This window comes from Globicephala melas, chromosome 9 (genome assembly GCF_963455315.2).
Source record: "Globicephala melas chromosome 9, mGloMel1.2, whole genome shotgun sequence".
Taxonomy (NCBI): Eukaryota; Metazoa; Chordata; class Mammalia; order Artiodactyla; family Delphinidae; genus Globicephala; species Globicephala melas.
The window spans coordinates 24,270,223-24,284,982 of NC_083322.1; the positions used below are offsets into that span (position 1 = coordinate 24,270,223).

The 14,760-nt window shown below is 41.9% G+C and overlaps 1 protein-coding gene across 1 annotated transcript in view; it reads left to right on the top strand.

The window, feature by feature from the left end:
- The first annotated feature begins 899 nt into the window (after positions 1-899).
- The window catches only part of GRM8 (glutamate metabotropic receptor 8), a 794,344-nt gene continuing 780,483 nt past the window's right edge, over positions 900-14,760 (top strand). The window contains exon 1 of the mRNA XM_060305370.1: positions 900-972. The gene's annotated coding sequence lies outside the window, so the exon portion shown is untranslated. The remainder of the gene's footprint in view (positions 973-14,760) is intronic.

Sequence of the window (14,760 nt, forward strand, 5' to 3'; positions counted from 1 at the left end):
AAGGTGCCTTCGGCTGGTGGGGTGGCAGGGGCGTCCTTTGTGCTATGTCTCACAAGAGTTCATTCAGAGCAGGGCAGATCTGGACCAAGAATCGAGGGCCACCGCAATGATCCCAGCTCAGTTCAAGCTCTGTTTACACCCATCAGACCTTGACACATGACCACTGGCTTCTGGGAAACAGCCCTGTATGGAGACATGGCCATAGAAGCAGGGTCTTTCTCAGCACAGGTCTGAGCAGTTTGAGAAACGGGGAGGAACAGCTATGAACAGAAGCGGAGCTTGTTACAGCTTCCGAGGCTCACTGAGGGATGTGTTAAATCTGCACGCAGGATAGAACAGGCAGCAGGCTGCTTGTGACCTTTGATCTCCTTCTTGCCTTTCGGAAACCACATTGCCAGAAGTTTCTTCCTCTGGATTAGGTTAAGACAAGACATAATCACCTCTCTGTAAGACCTCTGTAAGAGCCCAGCCTGAGTGCTGCTCAGCTTGCCACCTAGGTTTGTGAACAGCGTAGTCCTGCTTCCTTTATCTCTGTTTTCTCTGCTTTGTTCCTGCTGAACCACAATGCGCACAGCTGAGCTGCACTTTCTGGCCACACCACCTCCGCGCCAGCCTGGGAGGGAAGTGAACTTTGAGAGCTTCATTATTATCTATAATCCCAAAGAACTACAGAAACCCTGCTGCGCCGCCACTAAAGTTTGCTCTAGGACCATAACAGCCTTTTTAAGAAGATAAGATTAAAAAAAAAAAAAAACGGCAGAAAACCTATAATATTTTAACTATTGTTCTTTGCAATTTTTACTTCTATAATCTATGGAAACAAACAATAATAAGACTTTAAAGTTATAGCTAGAAGGTTAAGGTTAACCTCTTCTATCTTATTTAGGAATGCCAAGTATGTCATGAATCTCTGCAAGTACAACTTCCATATATTGCTGTCCTCTGAGTTCATGTCAGTGGAGTCCCTTTCTGGTGAGATGCCCTCATGTGGGCCTAATTTTATTATTCTGGTAACTGTATTTGTTTCCATGGGGAGGAGAGAAGGGAAGAGAACTAATATGCATTGAGTTCCTAATATGTGTGAGCTGCTGTGCTCATGTTTATTATCTCATTTATTATCCCCAACAGTTTTGACAAGTCTATGTTATTATGCCATTTTATACATGAGGAAAAGGGAACTTTTCTGGGAACTTACATGACTGGATCAAGGTAACACAACCAGTAAGTAGGGCTTGAATCCAGGACTGTCTGATTCCAAAGACACCTGTGGCCTTGGCTGCCCCAAATGGGCCAAACTTATTCCAGTGTATAGTGATACTTTAGCACAACTTTGGAAAAACATCAGTTTCCCCATTTCTACTTGATTCACAAAATTCATGTTAGCTCTCTCTTCTATTAGTGGTACTGCCCACTCATCCTCCTAAACCTCGCCAACTCTTATCTTTTAAAGACTAACCTAAGCCTCCACTTACAGCATACACGGTGTCACATCACACAGGTCTATGGGATTATCTATAAATGTCACCAAAGAAAGCTAGTAACACTTCTTTTTATTTTTATTTATGTACGTATGTATTTATTTATTTGGTTGTGCTGGGTCTTAGTTGCGGCTCGCCGGCTCCTTAGTTGCGGCACGTGGGCTCCTTAGTTGCAGCAGGAGGCCTCCTTAGTTGTGGCGTGCATGTGAGATCTAGTTCCCTGACCAGGGATTGAACCTGGGGCCCCTGCATTGGGAGCGCAGAGTCTTAACCACTGTGCCACCAGGGAAGTCCTGTAACACTGCTTTTTAGGTTTGTTTTTTAATTAGGTCACTGATGTTTCTATATTAATGGCTAGACTTCCTTCAATAATACCTCTTACACAATAATACCTATTATACAATAATACCTATTACACAACAATACCTCTTGAACATATTTTGTTTCTTCAGTGCAGCACTGATAATGATTCCCCCATTACCTAAAAATATTCACTAAGATCCTGAAAAGATACAAATCTGGAGACTTCTGGAGGGTCTTTCCTGTCCTCTTTTAATAGCTTAGAAAGAAGTTGCTTCTAGGATCCAAGACAGCTCCACAGAGGAGCAGGCCATCCCAGAGGCTGATGTCAGGAGAGTTCCCCTTTCTAAGAAGGCCATCACACCTACCATGCAGTTCCCATGATTTTATAGGTGTCTAGAGCTTTCCTGGCCCCTTTCAATGCTTCTATAACTAGGTAAAGGGGCACAGACACAGAGGTGTCCTTCATTTGGTGCACTTTCCATGGTGTGTCTGACTCTGCATGACCCAAGACTGTCTCCTTGCAGGATGGCAAGAGGATGGGGCTCATGACCTCTGCTGCTTCTTTGCCTGTAGGTTTTTCTTAAAAACCTTATTTTGTACTTACGTCATGTAGTGTCCATGCTCTGCTTTGACAGCAGATCACCAATGCAACCTTATCATTTAGATATATTCCTGTAATAATTTTAAAGAATATTAAAAGTTGCCTCATGAGGAAATGATTACAAGTACCTCACGAGACTTAAGCTGTGAAAGTTTTAACAATATTACATGTTATATTCTATATTGATTTAAAGTATTTCTACATTTTAATGGTATAAAAATGAACAACTACTCAAGCATAATATTATGAAAGAGTGAAAAATGGATGAAAGTGACAGTAAGTACAATTAATCTAAGTACATTGTACAGTGAAAAATTACCTAGCCCAAATTAAGTTTTGGGGAATTTTAAATTAGATTATTTCAAGCATGGCTTATTAAGAAGCAAATATCAATACAAATTTACTAGTTTTTATGATAAAATATTTTGTTCAATTTAACTACTTTTAATTTTTCATTATTTATTTATTGGGGCTCACTTTTTACTTTATTTTTTTTAACATCTTTATTGGGGTATAATTGCTTTACAATGGTGTGTTAGTTTCTGCTTTATAACAAAGTGAATCAGTTATACATATACATATGTTCCCGTATCTCTTCCCTCTTGCGTCTCCCTCCCTCCCACCCTCCCTATCCCACCCCTCTAGGTGGTCACAAAGCACCGAGCTGATATCCCTGTGCTATGCGGCTGCTTCCCACTAGCTATCTAGCTTATGTTTTTTAGTGTATATATGTCCATGCCTCTCTCTCGCTTTGTCACAGCTCACCCTTCCCCCTCCCCATATCCTCAAGTCCGTGTCTTTATTCCTGTCTTACCCCTAGGTCTTCATGACATTTTTCTTCTTAAATTCCATATATATGTGTTAGCATACGGTATTTGTCTTTCTCTTTCTGACTTACTTCACTCTGTATGACAGACTCTAGGTCTATCCACCTCATTACAAATAGCTCAATTTCGTTTCTTTTTATGGCTGAGTAATATTCCATTGTATATATGTGCCACATCTTCTTTATCCATTCATCCGATGATGGGCTCTTAGGTTGTTTCCATCTCCGGGCTATTGTAAATAGAGCTGCAATGAACATTTTGGTACATGACTCTTTTTGAATTTTGGTTTTCTCAGGGTATATGCCCAGTAGTGGGATTGCTGGGTCATATGGTAGTTCTATTTGTAGTTTTTTAAGGAACCTCCATACTGTTCTCCATAGTGGCTGAACCAATTCACATTCCCACCAGCAGTGCAAGCGTGTTCCCTTTTCTCCACACCCTCTCCAGCATTTATTGTTTCTAGATTTTTTTGATGATGGCCATTCTGACTGGTGTGAGATGATATCTCATTGTAGTTTTGATTTGCATTTCTCTAATGATTAATGATGTTGAGCATTCTTTCATGTGTTTGTTGGCAATCTGTATATTTTCTTTGGAGAAATGTCTATTTAGGTCTTCTGCCCATTTTTGTATTGGGTTGTTTGTTTTTTTGTTATTGAGCTGCATGAGCTGCTTGTAAATTTTGGAAATTAATCCTTTGTCAGTTGCTTCATTTGCAAATATTTTCTCCCATTCTGAGGGTTGTCTTTTGGTCTTGTTTATGGTTTCCTTTGCTGTGCAAAAGCTTTGAAGTTTCATTAGGTCCCATTTGTTTATTTTTGTTTTTATTTCCATTACTCTAGGAGGTGGGTCAAAAAGGATCTTGCTGTGATTTATGTCATAGAGTATTCTTCCTATGTTTTCCTCTAAGGGTTTGATAGTTTCTGGCCTTACATTTAGGTCTTTAATCCATTTTGAGCTTATTTTTGTGTATGGTGTTAGGGAGTGATCTAATTTCATACTTTTACATGTACCTGTCCAGTTTTCCCAGCACCACTTATTGAAGAGGCTGTCCTTTCTCCACTGTACATTCCTGCCTCCTTTATCAAAGATAAGGTGAGCATATGTGCGTGGGTTTATCTCTGGGCTTTCTACCCTGTTCCATTGATCTATCTTTCTGTTTTTGTGGGGCTCACTTTTTAAAACAAATTTTTTTAAGAGTTGAGAAGGATTGCAATAATAAATTCTTTCTCTATAACAATATTCATATTCCGTAAAGACTTGCTTTAGTTATTCAAGTGCTTTATAGACCTTAATGAATATGCTGTATTACTGTAGAGGCGGTCTGTGAGGGGAGAGCTTGAGACTCTCGGCATTTAAAGGGGCCAGAGGTTTTGTAAAGTGAATGGAAACAAAGAGATATGCTAAGAGGGGAAGGAGGAAAAGAGGGAAAGACATTTCATGGAGGTAAATTTAATATCTATTCAGGGTCGAAGTCATATTTGAGTCTCTCAGGGCTGAAAGTTGAGAATGCCGTCTCATTTTGATTGGATTATGTAGTACATGCGGTGGTGTGGCCTGGTGGGGTTGAGCTGAGGCTCTGAGATCAAGCAGACTTGAGTTTAGTCCCAGTTCCACACTCCTGAGCTGTGTGACCTCAGACAAACTCCCGACCCTTCAGGAGGCTTATGTAAAATGACAATGTTTGTGGCACCAAATTGGATAATACTCATAAATAGCTTAGCACGGTGAGTGGGCCATAATGAACCCTCTGTAAGTATGAGCTATTACCATTACCTGAGACCAAACAATTGGGCAGTCATTTAATTATACATTTAATATCAGCCTAAGACGATTAGCATGGAAGTGATGCCAATGAAAGTGATCAATGCTTTTGTGGCTTTACAGAAATGTGAACAGTTTCCATTTACATATACAAATGAATCTGAGGTTTTGAAGGCTCCGTGCCTGGGGCATTCTCAAGGATCCTGCCCCTCATAGATCATAAGGAACTCAGCGGTGACCACTGTGCTGAATCTGTGGAATCATTAGTGCCTGAAAAGCTGACATATAAAACACGTGTCTGAAGATGCTCAGAGGATAGAAGGATGTCATACTGAGGTAGGACAGAACCACTGAGAAAGCGGTGTTACCTTTTCTCACACAAAGTTTGATCACTTGAAGTTCAAATGGATGTGGGTCGATTTAAAATGCCTAGTGGCATCATTTAGCTGTTTCTTAAAAAGGCTTTTGAGGACTTGCCTTTAAGCTGTAACTTTAGAGCCTGTAGCCAAACTGATGCTTTCGGGGACTCGGTGTGAGTAATGTCCTCCTGTAGCTGGGGTCATAACTCATCAAATATTGCTCTAGTGGCCTGGAAGAGGCAATATATCTCTGAGTATGCACAGGGGATATACTTTAATGCCAGAGGATCTGGTTCAGTAAGCAAAAACATATTTAGAGCTTAAAATAAAGATCCCAGTGGGAAATCCACGACTGAAATACATTTCTAGAGGATCCTCCTCAGATTGGCTAACCGTCACCTCCCGAGGTGTTGATGCCACTTGTGCTCAGAACAAAGCTCTTGTGGGGACAAAATTATTACTGATTTTAATTTTTCATGAACGGCATTAACATCTTGGGAAAAGCATTAACATCTTGACTCCTACAGCAGTCAAGCAGCCACAGCGGTAGCAGTCCAGTCCTCGTGGTATGCGTTGTTTTTGTGTTGTTGCAGATGGCTACGACACACGTGTTTTAATGTATTTCTGCATTTTTCCATGAGTTGCCTCAAGTAATTAGTTTAGCAGGCTGTTGCGTTGGCTAGCATTTAACTGCCCTCATGATTCCTGGAAGTATTTGAAGCATGGGACAGGCATGGCCAGCCTAGCCACCTTGTTATTCTTCTCCCTACAGAGTGCTCAGACTTGCAGGTCAGTTAAGAGGAATGCTAACTTTTTAACTCACAATTTTTCCATTACATATACCTGATCACAGGGCTCAGGGCTATTACCTTAGGGGAGAGACTAGTGTCGAAGACAAATTCTTTTTTTTTTTTCATAACATAAAATGGTTTATTTTAAATTAAAAGTTACATGATTAATAAAATGCGAGTGATATAATTTAGGCTTTTTGTTGGCTACCTCTGTTGTTCTAGCGAGAGATTACGATGTTTATACTTAGTGATCTGGTTCAGACCTAGTATCATCAGACTTTGCGTCTTTATAGCCACAAAGATTTGTAAAAGATGTTGGACTAAGTCAGTCCAAAGATTTTGAGAATATCTGTTAAAGCAAACAGAAAAGAAATTCACTCAGTTTCTTAATATTCTTCAACTTGTAAGGAGAGACTGGCACTTTTTTTTTTTTAACATCTTTATTGGAGTATAATTGCTTTACAATGGTGTGTTAGTTTCTGCTTTATAACAAAGTGAATCAGCTATACATATACATATATCCCCATATCTCCTCCCTTTTGCATCTCCCTCCCTCCCACCTTCCCTATCCCACCCCTCTAGGTGGTCACAAAGCACCGAGCTGATCTCCCTGTGCTATTTTGTTAGTATATATAAGTCCATGCCGCTCTCTCACTTTGTCCCAGCTTACTCTTCCCCCTCCCCGTGTCCTCAAGTCCATTCTCTACGTCTGTGTCTTTATTCCTGTCCTGCCCCTAGGTTCTTCAGAACCTTCCTTTTTAGATTCTAAGTTCTTGACTTTGGACGTCCAGTAGTTCAATAATTTCTTGATGTTGATGGCAGAGTCAAGGATTTAAATTACAGAAGTCCAGGTTTTTGAAAGAGAAAAGGTATTTTGAGTTCCAGAAAGCTAAGAGACTGAAGGATTCAGAGCACAAAGTTCATACAATAGACAATAGACTTGGAAAGACAGCATGAGGGTGATAGCTAGTTCTTCTCCTAAAAGGATGGGTGGGAGATGCTGATATGATTCTAGGAGAGGGAATGCCCCATCCCAGTCTCCATCATAGACTAGTAGCAATAACACTAACCAACACACCTAGTACTTCCTATGTGCCAAGCATTATTCTAAGTGCATTACATATTTTGATTCATTTACCCATCTCAACAACCTTATGAGATCCCATTTTGCAGATGAGAAAACAGGCACAGAGGGGCAAGTGATGGGCCCAAAGTCACACAGTAAGTGGTACAGCCAGTGTTTGTACATAGGCAGTATGGCTTTAGAGTCCTTGTTTAGCAGTGACAAAACCCTGGTTGAGGATGATAGAAAGCTCAGCTTTGTTTGGAGGGTTCCAAGAGCAGGGAAGACCTTTGCCGTTCCTGGGTGAAACCTGAGTGCACAGCAAACCTCATGAGCACTTTGGAACAGCAGCAAAGCAGAGACAGTGGCTAGGCCAATCTAGGCTAGCAGGGATCTGACAGTTTTGAGTCTCCTGCATCCCAGAGGAGAGCCCACAGGAATTTTTATTGTCCCTAAGAGGACTGTGGACATAGCTGAGAGATTTGTGATGAGAGTTCACTGTTAACACGAGCAGCACGGAAAAGCCAGAGGCCATAGTGGACCCGTGCACAAGGGCAGGGCATGCTGTGGAGAGAGAAAGAGACCAGCAGGTGGAGTTGCCTTCACTGGGTGCCAGTGGAGAAGCTGCCTCACTCTCCAGTGCCATGACATGTGCAAACCCACAGACATTCACTGCCATCTCAAGAGAATGAAAGGGAAAGGGTGAAACACCTGAAATTGCTTGATTTTATCCATGAAATGATTGAAGAATCACTAACTTGAATTAACTTAGGGAGATTAACTTTTCTGCTACGGAGAAGAGCACGAGCTTGAGATTGAAGTTAAATTCAATTATAGGAAACGTAAAGGCTATGTTTTTGCACCCTTGCTTATTGGCTTGTAAAACTGTATTCAGTATGTCCTTCTACTGAAATCATGCACATTCAACACAGGAAGCCACCTTATGAACTTTTCGTCATGTTTTCAAATAGAAGGTGCTCCCTCTTGGGCCTGGATAGATGAGAAGGACTCTCCGATCCCTCATTTCACATTTCTAGTGCAGACACAGCTCCTTGAAAAGCAATTTCCACTCAACTGCATCTACTTTTCCGTGGTTCGGAAGCAGTTAAGGGAAATGAAGGACGTTTCGGTGCCAGTGTTATATTGGTTACCGATATCAAATTATTTCTGGATTAGAAACACTGTGGTCCATATTGTGGCAGTAAAAGTACTTTGCACCCGGTCTATGGATGAGGCTAATGCGTCAGTTTATAGACTTGTATCCTCTAGAGGGCCTTGTAAATCTATGAGCTTTTCCCAAGTGCTCTGTTTTACATCTGGATCCCTGAAAGAGCTGGAAAATCAAACAAATAAATGCACACGCATGCAAAGAGGTACCTGGTTAATTATGTGTTGCAGGAGCTAGCCATGCTCCCTGACTTTTTTCTGTTTCTCTCCTAAGTTTTTCTTTTTTTGGGGGGTGGGGTGGGGAGTTGAATTTTTGTCAGAGAAACAAGAGAGGCTTGCATTTTCTGAATAGAGGTGAACAAAGTACCTCCATAAGAACTGATCGGCCTTGAAAAGAAGTTTAAATGGCCAAAGAGGGTTTGAGGTGGGCTCCTAAGCAAAGAACAACCAGACTCTTATCACTGCTGCGGTCACTTGATATTTATTGAGACTCATCAATGCAAATAGCTCTGTTTGGGGTTTAACACATAATTACGTCTTAGTTTCGTTGCTAGTAAATAAGTGCATTTGAAGTCTTTTCTGTCAAAATGCTCTTCATGGAACTTAGGTGCCCGGTCCTTTGCTAAGTCAGCCTGCTGCCTGGAAGCAAGGGGAGGCTCCAAGTTGTTCTGTGATTCTGTGCTTCAGTTTCCTCCTCATTTTGCTAAAATGGAGATGATCTCTGCCACAGACACATATCAGAGAGATGTTAGGGTAATTTGTGAGTTATTACCTGAAAAGTACTTTAAGCATCTTAGGAGAAAAGAATCATAAAGTGTAGGCCAGCATTACTTGCACACTGCCAACTAGGAGAGATTTCATCACCTAACAGGCCTCCCTGGGAACATCCACTTAGGACAGGAAGTGGTGATTCACATGGTTCTGAACATAGCTCCCATTTTTTACCGTCTCCTCTTCCTAACGCTTGAAGCTGCAGGATCCAGGAGGTGCAGGCTCTCAGCCTGTGACATAATCGCAGTGTTTTACTTCTCTGTCACTTTAGAAAAGGTAATTCACAGGATTGCCATATGGAGTGAGTAACCAGGGTGATCGCAAAGCCCTGTGCAAATAAAAAGCGAAGCCCTTGGCAAATATAAGGCACATTTAAGTGAAGACTAATACTCAAATACATGCATTTTGTATGTGGAGATATGGGTATTTGTCTGTTCCACCCTTTATCTACAGGAAATGAGTATGTTGGCTGAAGGAAAGCTGTCTACAGCTCTTAAGACGACAGCTGTGAGATACTTAAAAACATATGCTGCTTAAAATATTTGCAAATGAAGCAACTGACAAAGGATTAATCTCCAGAACGTAAAAGCAACTCATGCAGCTCAATATCAAAAAAACAAACAGCCCAATCCAAAAATGGGCAGAAGACCTAAATAGACATTTCTCCAAAGAAGATATACAGATTGCCAACAAACACATGAAAGAATGCTCATGATTAATCATTAGAGAAATGCAAATCAAAACTACAATGCGATATCATCTCACACCGGTCATCATCAAAAAATCTACAACAATAAATGCTGGAGAGGGTGTGGAGAAAAGGGAACACTCTTGCACTGCTGGTGGGAATGTAAATTGATACAGCCACTATGGAGAACAGTGTGGAGGTTCCTTAAAAAACTAAAAATAGAATTACTATATGACCCAGCAATCCCACTACTGGGCATATACCCTGAGAAAAGCAAAATTCAAAAAGAGTCATGTATCAAAATGTTCATTGCAGCTCTATTTACAATAGCCAGGACATGGAAGCAACCTAAGTGTCCATCAACAGATGAATGGATAAAGAAGATGTGGCACATATATACATTGGAATATTACTCAGCCATAAAAATGAGCGAAACTGAGTTATTTGTAGTGAGGTGGATGGATCTAGAGTCTGTCATACAGAGTGAAGTAAGTCAGAAAGAAAAAAACAAATACCGTATGCTAACATATGTATGGAATCTAAAAAAAGAAAAAAAAATGGTCATGAAGAATCTAGGGGCAAGACGGGAATAAAGATGCAGACCTACTAGAGAATGGACTTGAGGATACAGGGAGGGGGAAGGGTAAACTGGGACAAAGTGAGAGAGTGGCATGGACATATATACACTACCAAACGTAAAATAGCTAGCTAGTGGGAAGCAGCCGCATAGCACAGGGAGATCAGTTCGGTGCTTTGTGACCACCTGGAGGGGTGGGATAGGGATGGTGGGAGGGAGGGAGACGCAAGAGGGAAGAGATATGGGGATATATGTATATGTATAACTGATTCACTTTGTTATAATGCAGAAACTAGCACACCATTTTTAAGCAATTATACTCTAATAAAGATGTTAAAAAAAAGAATTTGAATTTAGACATTAGGAACTGATAAATGAAAATAATAAAAGCAAGTTTAAAATTATAAAATAAAAGTAAAACATGCTGCTCCACATTTTGTCTGCTTAACGCTGCCAGATTGAAGATTTAAAAATGAGTTTCCAAGAATTTCCATGGCATTGCATATCCTTTTTCATAAAGGACACATTTATTAACAGTCTATTTTGACAAGCCACCTCTATGCCATGCCTGATATGGAAGATCCTCCCAAAAGAACAGTAGGTGAGCAGAGGTTTCCTGGACATGGAAGGATGCCTTCAGTCTACAGCAGCGACCACTGTAGTCCCAGACCTGTAACAGGCCCCCAAAGGTAGCACAGATCTGAATATTGTAAGTTGGCCAAACCATGGCTCATTCTCAATCCCTTTTTGGGGTTATAAACACAATAATATTTTCTCCATTGTTTTTCTTAAGAGTTGGGGGTACACATTATCTGCATTCTGGGGAGCTAATCAATACCTGAATGTTATGGTTACCTAGTAAATCCTGAAGCGCACACCACCATTGATAAAAAATAGGCACGAGCTTCCTTTGACTCTTCCAGTTTCCCCTCAAGTAAAGCCCAACGTCATCAGTGAAGATATTTTTACTCCCTAAGTAGGCGTATGTCATCTGACACATCATCAGAGTTCCAAAAAAGAGGTACTTTTGGGGTTAGTGTTAGGTGGAAATTCCCTGACAGCAGACTCTGGGAGGCCAAAGTCCCTCCTGGAAGGTCCAGGCCATTCCTCCTGCCTGGGTTGCCCTTGTTGGAGAGCTCCAGCCCTGAGCCTAGGAGGCGCGTTACTAAGCAGTCAGTCATGGCGACATCAGCCAGCAAGGGGTGAAGGAAATGGACTGGCGAGTGAGGAGGCAGAGGGGCAGGTAAACTGGGGAACTAACGCTGACAGCAAGATGTGATCAAATGTGAGGATGGGGAGAAGACCCTGCATACGGAGTGCCAAGATTGGGAGGAGGCATGGGTGCAGAGCAGGAGTGGTCCAATGAAAGAAACAGCCTTCAAACACGTTAGAAACGTGGCCAGTGGTGGGAGAGGGAGATGGAGACAGGGATGGGGACAGGAACTAAATTCACAAGTAAAATAAAAGAGAGACCGTTTCTTGGAGTCAAGGAAAACAATGTGCCATCAGCTATGGGGTATGATTAATTAAACCCTCTGCTCTGCAGTTCAATAAAAAAGACAAATGAAAACAACCTCAAGGATGTGGGATTCCAGCCGTTGAATCCTTCGCATATGCACCTATGAGTGTGCCCAGGAATGGGGATTCTAGATTCCCCTGATACATGCAAGAAGGAAGCAAGCTCTCTTGGACCAGGTCTTAGATGCCACTTCTAAGATAAAATAGCTTGAAATAGTCACCTTCTTTGTTCCAACCTATGCTTAATACTAAAACATTAGGACGCAGCTATTAGCTGCAAATCTATACCTGAACCAAATGGACCATGTGTAGGATTTAGACTAAATGACCAATCAGAGTAACATTTCTATTATTTTTGAGGTTTTAAATACCACCCTTTTTGAAGCTGCCTCAGATTGAGGAGTAATGGTGAAAACAATAATTAAAATCTATAAAACCAGGAAAGAGCAACTTTGTTAAAAGGAGTTCAAATGGCAGACAAAGGTCCATTAAATAACATATTAATATGAGTGAGCATATTAATCGGAGTTGGACCAGGATGGGATTCTATTCTGACATTTCATTTGAGGGTCTGAATCATTTTCCTTAATGTTTAGTGTCTTCTGAGATTCTTGGAGGACAAGAATCCATCTTCTTCGCTTTTTCCCTCTTTCAACTCTTTCTGTCATCACTTAGAACAGTTTCCCGTAGAATAATTTGGGTCCTGGACAAAGGTGGATAGGAATCAGAATAAGATAAGAGCCTTTTTTTTTTTTTTTTTTTTGGTGCTTAAGTTGACTTGTTTTTTCATTTCTTCCCATTTCAAAAAAAAAAAAAAAAAAAAAGAAAGAAAAGGAAACAGTGAAAATCATTCCGGTGACATGTGGACAATATTATCTTCTTTCACTTGAGTGATGGTCTCTCCATTTTCAGTTTTTGTTCCATCAAAAGTTGACATTTTAATACCAAGTGATATTTCCTCCCACTCTCTGCCATACAACTGGAAAAAGGTCTCTTTTTGCAAGTAATTTGATGGCCAACATTTTGTGAAAGGATATTGTATCTAACACAGCCACACATTTTAGGTATTTATCCATGCTTTTCTAAATCTGTGAGAAGCTAAAAGCAGTAATGTTTATGTTTTAATATCATAAGAAAACCAAACATTTAAATATAGAAACAGGGATTCGTAACAATTTCAGCCTGGAAAGAAGGAATTAGATGTTTCAAGCTTAAGGAGATCACCAGGGCAGCTAATTAGGTGCATTGGTGAGTTTGTACCCATGCTTGTCTTTCCAAAGACGTGCTATATGGCAGGCTCAGAGTCCTTGTTACACAGTTCACATGGGAGCCAGAGTTGGATGAGGTGAGTTAGTTTTTGTGCCTAATTTCTATCCTCTTTGTCTCATTAGAAAGATAAAAAACGTTCTTAACTCATTCCCTTGTTTTGAATTTCTGATGAAGAGCCGGGAACCTAGTTGAACTGACTTTTATATCACATACAGGAAAGGGTTTTGTGGCACCACAAGTGAACCTCCAGTGGGAGCAGAAGGCTTCCCCCCTTGAGGAAGGGAGCTGTGATGTGGACCAGGGCTGTAAGACACAGATATTGATTCGTGAGGGAAGTAATGTCATCAATGTCACCAAGGTGTCTCAGGCTACGTTTGTCATTAGGGGATAAGCTATGGTAGCTGGAGATCCCACCTGCCTGACTCTGGTGGCCTCTTGAGGTCACTTGTGTTATTTCTGGGGTTTTATGCATGTCTTTGGACTAGCCTGGCAGTGGTGGTCACTGCACCTTCCATTTGGATCGTCTCTATTCTATCTCCCATATGTTTCCACTGCTTCTGGGGTTCAGGAGTTCCTGCCTTCTTTTTTTTTTTTTTTGCGGTACGCGGACCTCTCACTGTTGTGGCCTCTCCCGTTACGGAGCACAGGCTCCGGACGCACAGGCTCAGCAGCCATGGCTCACGGGCCCAGCCGCTCCGCGGCATGTGGGATCTTCCCGGACCGGGGCACGAACCCGTGTCCCCTGCATCTGCAGGCAGACTCTCAACCACTGCGCCACCAGGGAAGCCCGGTCCTGCCTTCTTAAAGGGGCTGGGAGAATGGCCTCCACAGCTCTGAATGTTGCCCCCTGAGCCGGGTAGCAGCTCTGCTGGTCTGGAGCTACACCAGCTCTCTCTTGAACTCTTCCACTAGTTTCTGGCCCTTTCTCCCTCCGAGAATGGGGAGGAAGAGCAGGAGGCAGAGACAGAACAAAAACCTTTTACCCTTTGCTCTTTCCTCTTCTTTTCTCTTCTTCATCCTCCTCCTGTCTCATCATCCCAAGTCTCTCCCAGGTGGAAAATATAAATGCTATGCATAATGCGTACATATGGCAGAAACAAATCTTGGGCTGGGAAGACCGAAGGTTTAACTAAGAGGAGGGAGAGTTGAGGTTTGGCTGCACTCGGTGTTGGAGGCTCCACTTGGTCAGGTGAGAATATTGTCAAAATTAATAGGCACATAGATGGAGAATCACTGGATTCCATCCTCCACCTCCTCTCTCTCTGCTTCTCCTTATTTAATCTCCAGTGACCTCTGTGTTAGGATGGGCCTGCAGGAACCCCTTGCTTTGGTTCCCTTAAAGTTTTGAAGCCGAGGGAAACCAGGGAAAGTCTCTGGCTGGCAGATTGGGCCGTCTCCTCACTAGACCCGAGGAAAGCAGGTCTGTGTCTCTTTTGCTCAGACCCAAGCCTTGAATGACGGGGGCATCTCTGAGGCTCACACAGTCCAAGGCCGCCCAACAAGCAGCTCCCGAACTTGGGCTTTTGAGAAAAACAGAGCGGACGATTGCCTTTATGTCTTTGGCCGGACCTTCCCCAGAGGCCG